Source organism: Poecilia formosa, unplaced genomic scaffold (assembly GCF_000485575.1).
Source record: "Poecilia formosa unplaced genomic scaffold, Poecilia_formosa-5.1.2 Scaffold17, whole genome shotgun sequence".
Lineage (NCBI taxonomy): Eukaryota > Metazoa > Chordata > Actinopteri > Cyprinodontiformes > Poeciliidae > Poecilia > Poecilia formosa.
The window spans coordinates 1,209,520-1,228,868 of record NW_006799956.1 but is presented as its reverse complement, the minus strand read 5'-3'; the positions used below and the strand labels follow the sequence as shown (position 1 = coordinate 1,228,868).

The 19,349-nt window shown below is 39.4% G+C and overlaps 1 long non-coding RNA gene across 1 annotated transcript; it reads left to right on the top strand.

The window, feature by feature from the left end:
- Positions 1-9,062: 9,062 nt before the first annotated feature.
- LOC103134452 (uncharacterized) lies at positions 9,063-17,202 on the top strand. The gene is made up of 2 exons (XR_475835.1): positions 9,063-9,104; positions 16,051-17,202. It is a non-coding gene; the product is annotated as an uncharacterized LOC103134452 (long non-coding RNA).
- The last annotated feature ends 2,147 nt before the right edge of the window (positions 17,203-19,349 follow it).

Sequence of the window (19,349 nt, the reverse complement as noted above, 5' to 3'; positions counted from 1 at the left end):
GCTTTGTATGTATATTGAACAGAAAACACTTTAAACATGTAGAAAATAAACATTAACAAGTTCTCTCCAAACTACAAGCATTTATTAAGAAACACTCAAACACTAATAACTAATAAAATAACAATGCACAGATATCACTTGATGTGAATATGTACATTTAAGAACTAAGGTTTGATTGATGGGGAACAATTTAGCTTTAAAAGTTGAAAGTTGTGATCAAACAACCAGTCCACAATACAAAGCAGAAGGGAAAATTCAACATTATTCTTAAAATAATGTCTCCAAAACAATTTACTAAATTAGGAATGAATCAATTGGGGAATTGATTCTTAACATTGTGATAATTAGCCATCACGGTGACAGATGACGTTACATGGCGAATAAGTGGTTTAGCTAACAATGTAAAACAGCAGCTGAGATGCTGTTTAGCAACCACTTTAGAACAAAACACTGTAAACACGGCAGAACTAATGGTGGCAACCAGGTTAGCATTAGCGGCTGGGATACCAGAAACAACATTTTAATTAAGACTATGAAGACATATTATTTTGCAGGGTAGTAACATAAGAGGAAGGGAAAACACATAAAATGGCACCAGCTTAAGTTACTGGAGTAAAATGACTCTTTGCAAGTCAACTTTCCAAAACAGCCTGCAGCGCTGATAGCTTTGGTCGTTTTGCCTATGGGCTGGCTCTGTCCTGGATAATTAAAGCGCAACAAAACAGAGCGAAACACACATAAATGAGGTTGTTTTAAGCTAATTCATGAAGTAAGTATCTCTGCCCAGACACAACATCCTAGTGTGAACCATTCTGACAAACAGGCTGGGGTTCAGCACATCCAACTAGCCAGTGAGAAGGGTTGTGATTTCTTCTGGGAACAGTTCCTGGTGTTGACAAGCGCTGGTACACTTGTTCAGAGCTGCCCCATCAATGCCTCCTTCATTAGGCAGGAGGGGAAACTGCCTTGTCAACATAATCAGAGACGCCATCTCCTCTTGAGGAATCTATAATCTGATTCTTTGCACAGGAGTTGAGGTTCAGGCAGCTTAAGACATTTCTCTAAATAAATAAGTTCATAGGTTTAAGTATCTAAAAATATTTCCATGTAATTAAAAATGATTGCAAGTTGTTTAGATGATCAGTTCATGCTTTATGTAAGTTTTCGCTTGAAAATATCGCCCTTAACTTGTACTTCCGGTTTTGGTCGCGCACTTCCGGTTTCTGGTCGGAACCAAAGTATGGGAATGTAATCGGATGCCATCCAGGCTGAATTAACAAACAGGAAGGCCGCTAGTTGAAATATTTGACAGTTTATACCGACGGCTTTGGATATTATTGCTTATTTTTCGGAAATGCTGTGTTCCTGAGGATGATGGACTTTATTTATGTAAACATCTCTCCGTGTGTTGAGACAGAGTGTATTTTCCATCATTTCAGTTTTCACCATATGTTTGTGAAGACAAACTAATCTCCAGGGTCTTAATTTTGGGTCAACATCCTTGTTTAAGNGTGTTTGCGTTTGGAAGAGGTTTCTTATTTCAGATAAACCTTGGTGTTGGGGAAAGGGGGATATTACCTCTAACTGCTCTGTTTGGCACATGGCTGTCTTTACTTCTTTCGGCTCCTACAGGAAATAATTTCATCTAATGGCCATTGAAAGTTCTGACTGGAACTGAAAGGCCGGTTTTCCTAAATCTTCTGTCAAAGCGGGGCAACGTATACGAGTTCAAAGTGAAACGCAACTCCTGCACCCAGAAATTGGGTCACTGACAGTTGGTGATTATTTGCCGTACGCAGTGACTTTTCCTCTGCTGATAGCTTCTTCTGTCTGCAGAGGCCTTCCTCTCCCGCTGCTCCTGTGCTCACATTACAAAGGAGTTTAGCACAGAGGGTTTTTCAAGTTGACAGCAGTCCAACGTGAAATGCGCTCGTTCGTTTCGGATTTGATCCCCTTAAGGTAATTAAATTTGACTCGAGCATTTTTCTCCATTACCGGCTGCCTCTGGCTGCAACTTCCTTTGTTTCAAAATCGAATTGGGAAGAAGCCAAACGATCCATCTAATATCTGTTTCAAAGTCACGAGGAGAACTCCCAGGCTGCATATACACACACTCACACACTCTTGAACAAACACAACCAGTAAATATCAAGGTCAGCTGTCCCTCGGTGAAATGCTCCAGTTGAGAAAGGTCTAACCAAGAACTAGGACAGATATTTTCAGTCTTACCAAGGATACTATTTCTCTGATGTTATTTGTGTTTTTTCTATGAAGCAAAGATTGCTTGGTTCATTTTGAAATGAATACGATCCTCCCTAGAGCTCCTTGATAAGGTTTTTGACAGAATGGTTGACCCAGACACAATGGACCTTGACAAGACATCTCTTTGATTAATTGGTATACCTTTCTATGTCATGCAGAATGACTACAGGTTTACAGATCCTGTTCTGGTCAGAAATGTATATACACTCACCATCTGAATGAACTTGATTATGCTTGGCCTTTTAGTAAACCACTTTTAAGTATTTCTCTATCAGTTTTAAATGATGTTGCAATGTATAATTTCAATAAGAATGGGTGAACATGTTTGAATCTACTGTAGAATTTTCTTAGTTTATATGAACACCCCCACTAAAACGGTTTAATCTCTCTCAGCCGCTTGCACTTGTTTTTGTTGCCACTTTCAAGTTTCTATCTACGTCAGGGATGTTCACGAGTCATTCTTTCAAGTCTAAGTCAAGTCTCATATCATCAAAGGTCAAGTTTACATCAAGTCTCAAGTCTTCAGGGCACAAGTAAAATCTGAAGTGTTTTATTTTTGTGGTTTAAGTGCGACTCGAATCCTGAATTCAAGTCGCCATCTCTGGTATTGGTGATTACTCCTCTTCTCAGAATAGGTAAAGCTCATTTTAACTAGTTGGTTTCCCGGTAAAGACTTTGCTTTTTAGGGTAGTTTGTAAAAATTTTCAGAAGGTTGCAAGACCATTCCAGAAACTTGATCTAAGCACGCTCTATCTATACCATATGGGATCGTTTTGCATTTGAACTATGTTTTTGTTCTGCCGTCCTTTTTTGTGGCAGCAGTGACCCACTGTCATTCATGTCTGCAGTCAAGACAAGAAAGCCAAGAGCTTATTTCCATTATGGTCCTCTAACTCGCATTTTCTGCTGCTGATTGGTTTTGAAAATAACAACTAAACTTTTCTGATTGGATTCAAAAGGGTCTAATCTTTATAGTAAAACTAATGACAAAAACTTTTCAAATCCACAGTTTTTTGTTTTTTTGTTGTTTGTTTTTACTTTGGGATTTTTGTCTCCCTCTTGTGAGAGTTAGGTTTTATAGTATGTGTTCATTATGAAGAACTTTCAATCAGTTCTTAGCCATGTTAAAACTGTGAAGTGATAAATTTCTAACTTTTCTTATTACATCTATCTGAAACGAAAAGCTTTTTGTGGACATTTTCAATGTTTTTACCTTGGTATTTCTCTCAGGTATATATACATTCATCTAATATCAATGTTGACATTGTCCTTTTTCTGTTCACCACAGCCCTAAAACAAAAACAGCCACACTTAGAGTTTAGCTAAAAGTACTTTCAAAGTAACATGCTTTTGTCTTCATAACATATATATCTTCTTTGTGCGTTTACAAGACAACTCTTACACTGCCAGAACGCCTCATTTGCTTCAGTCATTGTGACAAAGTCCAATATTAGTCATCTGAGGTTTTATTTTACCTAAAATGACTAATTTACCGCACACTAAGTGCAGTAGTGTTTTTTTAAGAGCTCTTCCTGGGTTGAGACCCACTTTTACGAGAGTCAGTGTTGCATCTGAATGCCTCTCAGGCTTTATCCAGGCAACACAACCCAACAGACATTGATTGATGGAGGTGCTGTAGGCACAGACCCGCTCGAATGCCGTGTTCGGTAAAGAACAAAGTCTCGATTGAGTCTTCACCGCAACACGTGAACACTTGGGGTATCTCGGGTCCTTTAACTCAAAAAGCAGTCGCACGGTTTGACCAGCTGACGTGATGAAAACCTTTCAGACCCCATGAACTTGTCAGCACTACCTCAATGTATTTTTTGGGGGACTTTTTGTGATAGGATAACTTAAGTACACCATAATTGTGAAATGAAACGGTGACAGTACATTGTTTTTATATATAAATAGATCTCTTAAAAGACAGGATGGCACACGTGTTTAAAAATAAATAGTTTACGTGAAAGAAAACTAAAACTGCTTGACGCTGAATACCCACTTTGAAGGGTGACGGTGACATCATGCAGTGTGGATGCTTTTCTTCAGCAGAGTAAGGGGTGCTGTGTTGTGGCGTTGGAGAAGATGGATGGAGCTAAATATAGGGCAGTCCTAGAAAACACCTATTACAAATAGTGACATCAAAGCATTAATTAGTTTGAATGCCCTAGTCAAAGTCTAGATCCATTGGAAATGCAGGGGTTTTTTTGTGCGTTTTTAAATGAATGTCTGACAGACAAGAGCCGATGTTCAAGGATGTTCTTCTTCCAACTTTGCAAATAAAAACACAAATATACATTTGATGAGCTTTATATGGAACATTGTTCATTTCCTTGGCCTGTTTCATGCAGGCAGGTGTGAAAACGCTTCTGAACTCAGGGTTTTAGTCTGCTTGCAAATGAAACTCTGGTGGGGCTTATGGTGAGAACACAACTAGACCATCCAGTGAATGAAACTGAGAAGGTGAACAACAGGCAGAAAGTCACATTTCTTAAAGCTGTTCGCACACATAGGCTACGTTAGAGAGACGGGCGAATGAGCATTTGATATGAACATTTAACTTCTCTGTCATTTACACCTTGAACAAATTTTCTATTGATTTTATGCCTTTGTAGTGAAAGGCTACATCCCAACCTTTGTGTGCAACTGGCAACAAGGGGACTATTTTATAGTCCCCCTGCTTTGTAAAGGATTGCACAGCATTTCATCCTGTCTCAGAACTTAGAAGATTTCCTGCTTTAAGATGGGCTGGAGGGCAGGAGGGACTCCGACAGGCCACCTTTAATGCTACTTTGCCTGCTGATACTGAACAGCTTGAAAAAGCAGCAATTTTTATTTTATTTTATCATTCCTTGCTTTGTCTAACCAGGGAACCTGGACTATCTAGGAGATCAAAAGCCTCTAAACTGGTAGAGTCACGATTAACAAAACCCCCCAAGGTATTCACTCTGGAAACCACACTGAGATTTTTTTATTTTTTCATGCACTGCTCTGTGTTGGTCGATTGCATGAAATCCTAGTGAAATACGCTGCAGCTTACACTTGTAGGGATACAAAATGTGAAAGTTTAAGAGCCAAGAAAATTCTGCAAGGTCAGTATGTGTCAGGACACGAGTTCTGTGTGAATCACCTGTTTTTCTTCGTAACTGTGCAGAGCTCTGTCACTCACTGCCTGCAACATGCGGTTTGTGTTTGTCTGTGTTTATGTGCGACCGTGGTATATATTTGGATTTACGTTTTCATTCACTAAAGGGGTTCACGTAACTGTAAAAAACAGCGTTTTGCATACACATGGCCACTTTTTGCTGCTTGTTACGGCACATTAAAGTTCCCCTCGTCAGTCAACGTGTATGTTTTTCTATTTTTTTTTTTACATTTTTTTTCTTAAACACGGGTAAGCCTGTGTGTAAAAAGAAAGTCACATATGCCCTCATGCACACTCTTCAGACCCTCCTCTCCCCCCCTCATGTGTGCTCTCTGCCTTTATTAATTTTCCAAGTCAAGCTGCTTATCTGTGGGAACAAACCATTTCAACACTGGTATGATCGGAGGGTTTGACCGTCATATTTCAGTGGCGAAAGACAGAGAGCGAAGGTATGTGGACTTGACAGCGTACAGCAGATCGAGTAGTTCAGTGAAAGCTCTGCGAGGTCACTGTTGTGATTTACCTGTCAGAGACGCCAAACATCAAGTGTCGGCGTTAAGGAGGGAGTTTCGAGGGAGGGTGGGGGGAGCCGCTGCCAGCGATTCGGCTGGCTGCAGACGGCTACTGCATAAACACCTCTCCATCACTCACATCAAGGGTGCGATCAAAGGCTGCAATCGTAGCTCCCACGTTGGAGAGGCAACGCCAAGCGGCTTCACATCAAAGATCGAATGAACTTATGTGGGTGCCTGACTGGTAGCCAAATCTGGGAGGAAAGGACAAGTCAACGCACCAAGGACACAGAGGAGTCGGGGGCAGAGGGTTAAAGTTGGAAAATGAGAGACGGTGCCCGGGTCAGATGTCACCACTAATTGATTAAGATCTTTTTATTTAACTTTTTTTTTTTCTGTTATTTTTTGAGTGAGTAAAGCACACTATCAACAAACAAATCAGTAACTTTTTCAAATTCTGCTCAGCATTGACATGGAAAAAAGTATGACAGCGTGACGTAATTCTGCTCAAAACAACTGAACAAATATAACAGGAGTGTCCCTGACCAACATTAAATGTGAAATGGAGAAAGGTAGACTCCACCGGTGTGTTTGGCAGCGCAGCGAGTCAGTGGTGAAATTATGCATTTAAAATATTTTAAAAATTCAGTTACCTTTAACCTCAAAGTTATTTATGTTAGGCTTTATCCTGAAAAATATTGAGTAAAAAGATCAATAAATATTTACCTATTGTCAAAAAAATATATCGAAGATCAAAGGTGAATAGATGAGTTCTTTAGAAAAATAACTTTAAAAAATAACATAAATTTGGTCAAATTTGGGAGCATTTTATTGTTTATAGAAAAAGGGCTGATTTATTGTATATGATGGAGATGCCTGCTGATGGGCAGCAGCCATTTGTAAAATTATAAGGTAAAAAAATATTTTATGAATTTAAATTAAAACTATACTGGGAATTCCAAACTTAGGACATAAATAAATTGGAAAGATTAAACTGGGAGGTAGGTGAGAGATTTTGATTTAATAAACATGTTGTTTTTTTTTGGTCTTTTCAGGCATGTAAGCACTTTATGTTTTTGTTTTGTTCCAAATTATAATGTGAAGAACGTAAAGTGATAGGAACTTCTATAAATAAATAAATAATTGGTCAAATTTAAATTACCGACAAGAAATGTCACCTACCTTCAACAATCACTTAGTATTTTTTCTCTGTATCATCTCTAATTATTCAAACTGCCAAACAGGCAGTTATAAATGTGTTTCTCTTCTTTCTTTCTTCCTTTAATCTTCAGGTAGCCATCCTTTTCTTTTCTTTTCTTTTCTTTTCTTTTCTTCCTTCCTCGCCAATATGTAAATAACACGAGAACAAAATGACGAGAGGTCTGGTCATGATCTGCACAGCAGCTGTCCTACGGCTGGTTCTGTACTGGAATAGAACAGCATGTACGGAGTAGGTGCAGGTGACTCAGTGAGTCAATATGAGTTTATTAAATAAAATAAGCGAAAACTTTTGCCGATCAGTTTGACATAATGACCTCACTGGGAACGAGCAGCTTTGACATGTTTTCACTGACTTCCTTAGTTCTTCCTGACTGGGACCTATAATTGTGTCTGAAACGTTTGTCTGAGATCTTCTGCCCATAATAACATGATGGGACTTTTCTTATTTCTGAGCCACGTCAAGCATGGCGGTTTGAGTGAATCTTCATCAGCGCAGACAGAGTGTCTGCATGGGATTAAGTAATCACTGTCAGGTCACTGCTTTGGCATTTCAGTAGCTCTCGGTGACAGTGATGCATAAGTGTGGTACGGCCTCTTTAAAGTGCTTAAAATAACCTCTCTATATGCGTGGGGTCGCTTGGACCTCTGTGACAAACATGTGGCTCTGGTCATGCTATTGTTAGCCTAGCTGAGTTATGTCACACAGACTTGGAAAAGTCAAACCTCTGACTCAGTAAAGCTGACTATGAGGTATGAATTAGGCTTAATTTTTACCATTTACGTCACTGATTATTTTGAAAAAAAGAAAAAAAAAATTTCGGCGGCTTAGAAACGGGATGCGGCAGGGTTAATTGCTCAAATCTGCATTAAAATGCAAAACACAGATACGTAATTTTGTGACGAGTAAATTTAAAACTAGCCCAGCATTCCTGTTTTTGGTTTGTGGGAGGAAGTGGACGATAGACATGATTTAAACTTGTTCTTTGAGAGACTGATGAGAAAACAAAACCCTCCTGCATAAACAATAAAAAAGAAAGAATGTGTGAACAAACAAAAATACACTTTAATGCCTTTTTTCAGAGCCTGAATGTGTTGAAACAGAACCGTACAAATCTGTGTGATTTATGTACTGCTCTGAAGTGCAGGGAAAACAGAATCTTTTCAGGTCAAAAACACACATAGTAATGTGCAGCAAAAAATAGTGACATACTGTCACTGCCACTCAAGTGCAGGATAAATTTATCTTTGCACTGTTGTTCAGCTGCAAGGTGGTATAACTGGAAAGATCATAAAAATACCAGAGAAAGTCTGCACTGACCTTAAAAACTCCAGTGTAGAGCAGATGAGAACGAAGAAAACAAATCGTTACTTCACATCTGAGATGGACTTTATATAAGATTGTTGAAAAAAAAAAAAAACCACAATAAATGGACCCTTTAGATATTAATGTTTACAACTGATTCATTTTGTGTTTCTTTCATGCTCATAATTCATATGTTAAACAAGTTTTGGGCCAAAAATTCAAGTATATTTTCATCAAAACGCAACATTCCATAAGATTCCATTTAACTGTTCTTCATATTCTTGAACTATTGATAATTGATTTCCTTCTGCAATAATACATAGTTAATCAATAGAATGTCTTGCAACCCTTGTGAATTATGTCTTTGTATGAATAAATCTTTTGGATCATTTGTCGCCTCTGTGGAAATTATAGTTTTATGTAAGTGACAGAAAAGTGGGAAACTTGGGGAAACTCACCCAGGACAGCTAAGCTTGATATCATGTTAATCAGAGTCAAAATGAAAAGCGAGAGGAGTAAAATACAGAAGACTGAATGCTTAAAAATGATTGAAGCTTTTTTTCTAATTTATTTTAAATCTGTGTGACATGTTTTGAAATTTATCATCTCATTTATTTACCCAGCATTTTTACAGAGCTGTGTGCACAGGAACGTGTCAATTGTGAGTACATTTTCACTTCTTTCTGCTTTCTCCTGTCACATTTGTGTTTCTGATTCTAAGAAATAATTTTCAGTTTTGCATATAATTGTTTTTTCTTACCGATGATTCATCTCCGTTTGTCTCTGTCTCTTTTATTTTTATTCCGAAAACCTAACGTCACGCAGCTCCGTCAGGATCACTCGCACATATTCCAGTAAAGGTTAAGAAGATTGACCAATTAAATTTGCTGTCTTACTTCCAAGCAAATGCGTTTTGTTTCCTCTTAAGAGTTGGTTTGGCCCGTTTCTTTGCCTGTACTGGCACACCACATTTGCATTATGGAGACAAGTCTGTTAATGTGAGACCAGTGTGGGTCTGACTTAATGGTGCAGCCACCGCAGAGCACTCTCATTCCGAACTCTTAACTAACTCCACATTAAATTGCTTCGGCATCTGTTTTCTTTTCCCACTCTTACACAGCCTAAACAAGGGAGCGGATTTGTGTGGAAAAAGATATGAGATCACTCTTTCCCTTTTGTTCTCCCTGGGGTGTCGCATCATCATATGTTATTGGATGCGAGACGCGGGACACTCCCCGATCCCGCTATACCCATCTGCTACTTATGGAGGACTTTGGGAGGCGTCTGAAAAAAGAGGAAAAGGCCACACGACACGACGCGCAGATCCGACCGCAGATGAACATGGGTGAGGAACCCGTGCATTTGGAAGAGAATGAAACATGTAGGAAAAGGAAGGCAGTATATCACTGCAAAAAAAGAAAAAAGAAAAATGACAAGGGTCACATATGCTTGTGGAGAGGGAAGAATGCAGCCACGAAGATCACAAGCTGAGAAATAATTTATCACTGCTCCCTCTATCGTTTCTTCTGGCAGAGACAGATGGCCTGGAATCCTGTCGGATCCCTTCTGGTTTGGCTTGAAATTTTTGCCGGTTATGTGTCTTGTGCACATGCACAGATTAACTTGCTCACACACACACACACACACACACACAGAATGAGGCTGGTTTTTATCCAGTTGTGACAGAACTCAAGTGTATATTTATCCCCTCTCCCCACTTTATGAGCTAAAGAAACATGTGCATGTCTTACCTACACGTGTTATGCTGAATTTACGTTAATAGTTTCTTTTTAACTGCTGACATGAAGGCTGGCTGTAAAGGTCATGTGCTATGAGCAAAAATCTAATTGTCTTTTGTATAAAGATGTAACAGCTGGGGTGTTACTTTAAACTTAACTAATGTACATAAGAACCTCATATTCATCAGTCTAATAATCTTTAGACTGGTATTATAAAACAATATGATGGAGAGGCTTTGTATGTATATTGAACAGAAAACACTTTAAACATGTAGAAAATAAACATTAACAAGTTCTCTCCAAACTACAAGCATTTATTAAGAAACACTCAAACACTAATAACTAATGAAATAACAATGCACAGATATCACTTGATGTGAATATGTACATTTAAGAACTAAGGTTTGATTGATGGGGAACAATTTAGCTTTAAAAGTTGAAAGTTGAGTTAAACAACCAGTCCACAATACAAAGCAGAAGGGAAAATTCAACATTATTCTTAAAATAATGTCTCCAAAACAATTTACTAAATTAGGAATGAATCAATTGGGGAATTGATTCTTAACGTTGTGATAATTAGCCATCACGGTGACAGATGACGTTACATGGCGAATAAGTGGTTTAGCTAACAATGTAAAACAGCAGCTGAGATGCTGTTTAGCAACCACTTTAGAACAAAACACTGTAAACACGGCAGAACTAATGGTGGCAACCAGGTTAGCATTAGCGGCTGGGATACCAGAAACAACATTTTAATTAAGACTATGAAGACATATTATTTTGCAGGGTAGTAACATAAGAGGAAGGGAAAACACATAAAATGGCACCAGCTTAAGTTACTGGAGTAAAATGGCTCTTTGCAAGTCAACTTTCCAAAACAGCCTGCAGCGCTGATAGCTTTGGTCGTTTTGCCTATGGGCTGGCTCTGTCCTGGATAATTAAAGCGCAACAAAACAGAGCGAAACACACATAAATGAGGTTGTTTTAAGCTAATTCATGAAGTAAGTATCTCTGCCCAGACACAACATCCTAGTGTGAACCATTCTGACAAACAGGCTGGGGTTCAGCACATCCAACTAGCCAGTGAGAAGGGTTGTGATTTCTTCTGGGAACAGTTCCTGGTGTTGACAAGCGCTGGTACACTTGTTCAGAGCTGCCCCATCAATGCCTCCTTCATTAGGCAGGAGGGGAAACTGCCTTGTCAACATAATCAGAGACGCCATCTCCTCTTGAGGAATCTATAATCTGATTCTTTGCACAGGAGTTGAGGTTCAGGCAGCTTAAGACATTTCTCTAAATAAATAAGTTCATAGGTTTAAGTATCTAAAAATATTTCCATGTAATTAAAAATGATTGCAAGTTGCTTAGATGATCAGTTCATGCTTTATGTAAGTTTTCGCTTGAAAATATCGCCCTTAAATTGTACTTCCGGTTTTGGTCGCGCACTTCCGGTTTCTGGTCGGAACCAAAGTATGGGAATGTAATCGGATGCCATCCAGGCTGAATTAACAAACAGGAAGGCCGCTAGTTGAAATATTTGACAGTTTATACCGACGGCTTTGGATATTATTGCTTATTTTTCGGAAATGCTGTGTTCCTGAGGATGATGGACTTTATTTATGTAAACATCTCTCCGTGTGTTGAGACAGAGTGTATTTTCCATCATTTCAGTTTTCACCATATGTTTGTGAAGACAAACTAATCTCCAGGGTCTTAATTTTGGGTCAACATCCTTGTTTAAGACACACTACACGGTTAATCTTTTTTTTTTTTTTTTTCAGCTGAGGTAGTGTCGCAACACTTTACTTTGGATTTGAGGTTCCTGCAAAGATGAATGTCTTTTATTTGCCCAGGGATATCGAGATGTTTATCCCCATGTGCTTGTTTCCTCCTGTGGCTGGACCTAACGGCATTCAGCAACAAGACGCTCATTGTGTCTTGTTAGGATATAATTACTGTGCTCATATGTTCTGTTATACTCTAGTTTTATTTGATTGGATTAGATTCATTACCGCTTGTCTCTACGTCTTTACTTTAGTTCGTCCCTGTTCTAGATAACTTCATCCTGGTTTTTGTAAAAAAAAAATAATAATACATTCACTCCATTTCACATCCTGCCACTGAGTCACACCTGATTTGTGTCTCGGATTGTTAAACCTGCTCTACATTAAGTCTTTACTTCCCTCCGTATACAGAATACCGTCCTAGTTTTTCTTCTGTTTAGTGTGAGAGCCTCGCCGCTGATCGCTTCAGTTGCGCCAAGCTAAGTTTTGTTTATCCCCTGCTCCCTCCTTGCCCTCCTTTCTTTTCTGGGTTTGTAATTTAGAATAACATGCCGCGGCCGTGCGTTTGGTTAGTTTCAAAATAAAGCTAAATTTGTTCCTTTCCTTGTCTTTGCTGCCAAGTCCTGCATTTTGGGTACTCGTTACATATGTAACATTTTATGTGCACATAAATAACTTTGGTTGTAGAGGCTTCTGATCCAGTTCAGTAAATGGAGAATATGCCAATGAATGTGCTCCTAGATGGGGTCCAATTTCCAAAAGCTCACATCTGGGGACTGTGGATTCTCTTCCACTGACTCACAGCGAAGCCCATCAAAGCTTGTGGACGGTGGGGCTGTGATGCTTTGCCAAGCTAATATTAACTTTTCCAGCCAAAAAAATATGCGGCTGCCATATTTTTTCCAACACCAAACACAGGTGTAACTAATCCCAGGACTTACGATTCGATTCAGATGTTCCGGTGCCAAGACTTCATACTGTACTGTTGCCTAAATGGAAATAGTTAAAGTAATAGCTACACCTGCGACGTGTGAAAGGCATGTGTGAAAAATTGTTAATGGTTGAAACTTGTTTTTTTTTTTTCACTCGGCACCAGTGTTTGGAGAAGAAAGGCGAAGATTTCAGAGGAAAGCAGAGCTTGACACGAGTGTAGTTTCTGTAATCGATGTGCTTCTTTGATTATTGGCAACGACTTGATGTTTATGTGCCAAATCCTGCCACTTGTCACACCAACAAAACAGCAACGTGACGGCCACATGTTTTACAAAGCTAAATCTTGTACTTTTTCTTGTTTTTGTTTTTATTTACTACCAATCTTAATCACGTTGGTGCATAATTCTAGCATGGCATTTAAGATGTGTAAACAAACAATGCTGAAAAGGAAATACTGAACGAGAAAAAAATCCACGAATGAACAGCTCTCGGCCTTAATGTAGACCTCAGAAGCACAGATTTCTGTCTCAACCAATGAGCATCCTCGAAAGCCACATTTTCTCCTTGGATGTGTGACCATACGCACGACCCCCCGACAGCGAGAATGCCGTAAAACAGATATACCGAACGCTTTTAGTTACAATATTCCCACTGTGGCACAGACTCACTGTAGCCTTTATGAGTGCATGTTGCGCTGAAAGCAGCAGTTGCATAATATTTGACAGTAAATCGTTTTCCATGCTGCAGGGTAGAGCTGCTGTTGGAACTGCTGCTTTGCAACTCAAAAGTCCTGGATTCTAATCAGAGCTAAGGTCCTTCCTGTGTCATCAAGTTTGCATGTTTTTTTCTTCACAGTCCTGGTTCACATGGCAAGATTTTAAAATTGTCGGTAGATTTTCAAAACTTGAGAGACGTGACAATAATATATATATATATAAAAAAAAAAGTCATAAGTAAACCAGGTTTGGTTATGCAGTGTGTGCAGCATCGACGCACCGAGTTTCAGATCTCTACGATGGACAGCCTATCTCAGTTTAGGGAGTGCTGAAGAGCAGTTTTTCCACGCCCACTTTTGATCCCATTAAAATCCGATAATTTTCTGCAATAGTCAGTTTTTGGTGAAGTTTGACGAGTTTATGAAAACAATTAAAGTCTCCAACACGCTGCGTAAAGTGTCAGAATAATACGCAATAAAAAATCTTGCAATTACAATAGGCATTCGCCTCAGTTTTGCCGCTCAGCGACCACCGTGAGTCATGTGTGGTCGGACCACACATGGACAGATTTCGCTCACGGGCATTTAAAAGTCAGAAGGCGAATCTTGCAAAACCTTGCGAGATCAAAAGTCACTTGACTTTTGATCAATCGTAAATAAACACGGCAGACGAGGACAAACCAACGGCGATCATTGTGGTCTATTTTTAACGGGGAAAAAACAATACATAAAGACGAGGCGTTGGTTAAATCAATCAAACCTTTTTATCCAGACATACATGGTCCATAACAAACCAAAACAGGCAGAACAACAACAAGAGACAATAAAAATTCACTGCCATATAAATGAAGGTGCCAGAGATTCCACAAACTAGAGAGAAGAAGCTAACTGAGCTTTGAACAGGGTTGGTCAAAGAGGAGATGCGCGAGCAGGGGCTGTGCTTTTTTAGCTCAGGCATTATTATCTTTGAATCCCCTCTGGCTTCCAGTCGCCTCGCTTTCTGATTGGCTGCACATCACATTCAACAGGTGCATGTTCTTCGAAGAACACCCACACCCCGAGATATCTGGCCACGATTATTCAACATGTTGCATTTCCACAATTTGAGGTCAGAGGGTCGCAACATCCTGGCACATAGATCTCTCTCAACACGAAGCAGTGATTATTTTTTACGACAATCTGAAACTAAAGATGAGGTGAAAAGTGGGCATAAAAATCTTCCCATATGAGCCAAGCATTACATTGTGGTCATTCTAATTTGCTTTTGTTGCTTTGAATTGCTCTACATTTTTCCTTGCAGAACCTGCATAAAGTAAATCAGTGTAGAAAACATGGAAGGATGATCCCAGAGTCAAATCTTCATTTTATATTTCCTTTCTTCTATTTTTGGGTGTCACTCTGGTGTGTCTCTGTAGAGTGTTGCGTTTGTTGTTGGAATCTGGTGAATTTCCTGAATTAGGCTACTTTATGGAGGATATAATTTATCTAATAACAAATAAAACAGAAAAAAAATCGTCATGCTCCGAAATTCACATGGAAGACGAACTGTAAATTTATGCAACAATCATTAAAAAGTTGTTTAAATAAAAAAAAGACATTCTTTCTTTCCTACTGTCTTTCTTAACCTTTGACATGTGATTGGATATAGCAATTGGAAGGGCGAAGGTTGTAACAATCATAACACATGCACTTTAAAGTAACTCTGGCTCAGATTGTTGCAGATGGAAACAGTACTCCGTGTGTGTGTGTGTGTGTGTGTGTGTGTGTGTGTGTGTGTGTGTGTGTGTCTGCTCGCAGAGAAGGAAAAAGGAAAAACTCTCTGCCGTCATGTATTTTTAATCCGATGAGTGATCACAGCCACTATCTCGCAAACACACACTTGTAAACATGTAAACCCTGCAGGGCATGAACACTCACAAGGTCAGTTTCACCCACATTATCATGGCTAAAACATGCAAACAAAGAAAGTCTGCTGTAGGATGTTGGGGTTGGGGGTGGGGAGGTTGACTCTTACGTAAGTTAAATTAAACCAGGAGGAAGATGATGCCAAAGCAAAGGAATGAGCTAATTGCTGATTTGTGTTACAACAAAAGTTAAAACTGCATTGCACCTGACTTACCTCTTTGATGTTAATGAGATTCTGCTGGGTAACTCGGTTCGTTTCCTCAAAAGGGGCACAGCAGCCCGCTTATAAAATGAAAAGAGTATGTTTATTTTTCTTCTTCTTCTTTTAGATGATCAAAGTGAGCAAAGATTAGCAGATATTTCACTATCCTTGTCCTTTGCCCTCTCCACTTTGCACACACACGCACACACACACCTTCATAATTTCATGCCGTTTGGGGAAAAGTGAGAATGTTTGGAATTTTTTCCCCCCTCCTCCGCACAACCAACTTGGTGTGAAGATAGTCATGCCTTGCGTTCCTCCCCTCGCAGGTGTTCCCGTCAATATTCCCCGGCCATCTTATCTGTCAGATGAATCGCTGATTTGGTGAGTGACCTTGCATTGGACTTGCGCAGGGTGCTCGGGAATGCCACGGGGACTTGTTTGCATCCCGCATCCATTTGAGGCCCTGCATGCGTCTCGGCGACGGCTACGCCGACCTTAACTCAAGCGGAGGGAGTAAAGCATGAGCGGGAACGACGGGCGGGAGCGAAGATGGTGACCGGAGTTAAACCCCCCCACAGGAGTCAGCCACGCTTATTTGAACTCGAATTGTCACATGCCTCATTTAAAACCCTCAAACTCCCACATGTTGCGGTGCCCCCGCGAGCGTCACTCCTCGAAATCAAAGAGAGCCCCATCACTCTTGACGTGCATCATCGCACCCAAGATGGGGATAATAAAATAAAGATTAAAGAGAATATTTAAGTATGAAAATTGCACAGGATTGAACACTCCACCAAGACTCAACACCCTCTGACACACGCATTCATCCTCCAATCGGAGACGGAACGATGCGACCCCACATCTAAGTGATGATAAATGCCGTGCAAGATCTCCCCCACCCCCCACTGAACTGTATAATTACAGTTATCACACATGGCTGTAATTCTCACTTAACACACTAACTTTAACACTTCTCGGTCTCGCCGGCTGGCACGGACACGCCACGCCAATAAAAGTGCATTCCTTCTCTCAAGCGTGCAAAGATTAAGGCAGAGTTTAATGCATTAATTTCTGTTGGGATTACATGAAAGTGTCTGCTTTCAACAGCATTTACTGTTTTTCTACTGTAAAATCTTCAGAAGAGGAGTCTTTGCTGACAAAGTGCCAGATTTAGTGACGCTGACACCGAATACCAAGTGGCATGAAGAAGTAGGAAGACATGATTCAACATCAAATTGAGCTTTTTCACAAAACATATGAACATATCGCAGCAACAAAAAGAACAGCTGTACTGTGTGATGCCTCTCATATACTGTCATCCCCTTCACTTCTTCTTGCCAGTTAATGACAACACTAGACGGTGATTTGTCGTAAATGATGTAAAGGATCAGCATTCTGCTTTTATTTACAAATGCTGAGAATCCATCCATTGAACTTTAGTGGCGTCAAATTTTTAATAAAAAAGACTTTAACAGACCAATTTGCTTTAACAGCTTCATTTTTTTTCTCTGACAGTTTTTCCACAAGGTTTTGGAATGTGTTAATACAAATTATGGATCAATTGATTCAGAAGCACATTCATGAGGTCAGACTCTGATGTGGGATGAGAAGGCCACCCTATAATTGGAGGTCTGTGTCTATTCCCTGCATAATGTTGGTGACTTCAGCACCTAAGCAAGATTTTTCCCAACTCTGCCTTGCTGAGCTAAGATAATACCCTAAGCATTTGACTGGAATATTTAGCATAAAGGAAATTGAACATATGCTCCTGAATGGACTGTTTTGCAAACACAAGGCAACAGCAATTGTGAAGTAGCATTGCACCTTAGTAGTTCTACTGACCAAACTGCATTTATTTTTGAATATTTTTGTAGAAAACCTGTAAATATCATATATCAATAGTCATGTACCACAAAATAATATATGAAGACGTGAATCTATGAATACTGAACCACACATAGTTAACTCGACTAACCTGAAGGTTTGATTTGTTTCTAAAAATTTTATAAAGGAACTATGACACTAAAATACAAAATGAACTTTAGGACTTTTTAACACATCTTTACCAGAAATGTCATGACATGCTAAGAGGTCTGTTTCTGAATACATTTAGCATCTATCACTTGAGGATCAACCGTTTGACTAAATTTAGGTTTACAAGGTTTTGTACTTAACATCAGTACATATTTGGTTCAAAAGGAATGATTGCATTTCCTAAAAGCATTTATTGTCCCCCTTTAATTTAATGTGAACGCATGTTTTTTGAGGTGTGATATATTTATTCTCCAGTGACTGAGTAGTCCATCGGGTATTTGTGATTGTTGAACACATAATAGCGTGAGCTAATGCCCTACAAAACATACTCTGTAAAGGTCAGTGAAATGTTAAATAGTAGCTCTAAATATCAGGCACAGAGAGTGAATTAAAACAAGGCAGACAGGAAAACCTGTAATTGAATCATAGTCCTTTCTCATTTTTAGTCAGTCAGGACATGGTGCAAATATCCAAGCCAAGGTAACGTCAAATAAACATTCAGTACTATCAAGCCGGACTGTAAATGCGACCATACATATTTATGAACTTTTTAAAAAAAATCTCTTTTGATCTTGGATAATTTCTCCATATCATGGTCTGTTTTTTTTTTTTAAGCAAGAAACTGATGTTTTCATCAGGTGCAAAGGGGCAAATATCAGTCAGGTACATCTTATCAGATGCACCTCATTAACTGATCATCAGTGAATCTGACCATAAAAGCAGAAGTCAAAGAGATCAAAGAGAACGGGCAATGTTTCACTGCAGTCATTATGCAGACGGTGCTATGATACAACATCCAAGTAAAGGGAAATTATCCACGAGCTGAAAACACTCGGTAAAGTTGCCAAAGAGAAACTGTCTGTAGTTGGCAGCTCAGCCCTGGCCTCTTAACCCTGCATTGCTCCTAATTTGTTTATTCGTGTAATAGTCTCAATATGAGCATATCATGTAATGTAAAAGTCTGTTGGATCTTATGGCTAGGGTTATACAAAGAAACTTTAATTTCATGAGCACAATAAACAGTGCGCAGCCTAAAAAAAACAACAAAAAAACATTTGCTCTACCACTGAGCCACGCGGCGGCCAAGGCGACTCCTGTTTGAACTCAGAAAAGTTTGAAACTAAACAACCAAAACTCCAAAAGTATAAACTACCAAAAGGGTGAGAGGACCAAACATCCACTGTGGCGGGACAGTGAGAAAGGTGGACATAAACAAAACCAAAGACAACTCAAAATGAGGAAGCTTCTGAAAGAAATATTAACTTTACATTTCATTCAACGTGAGAAGGTTAATAATCCGCTCAGAGCTCCTGAAGAAAGCAATGCCAGAGGGTAAGAATGGCTTTGGGAGGAAGTTCTCTGGTCCTGTGGATACTCCTTAAAGCATTAGGCCCAAGCGGACCCTCTGGGACAACTGCTGGTACTTTAAGTAGTCTTAATTGTTTTTGAATGCCCACCCTCCCCCCTGCAAACTTCTCTGCATTGTTTTGTTATCGTAGACATCCAAGAAGCTTCCCCAAAACAATCCAGCATTCCAGTACATTTCGCTCCATCCACTACCCACAAACCTTATCTGCAAAGTAAATAAGGG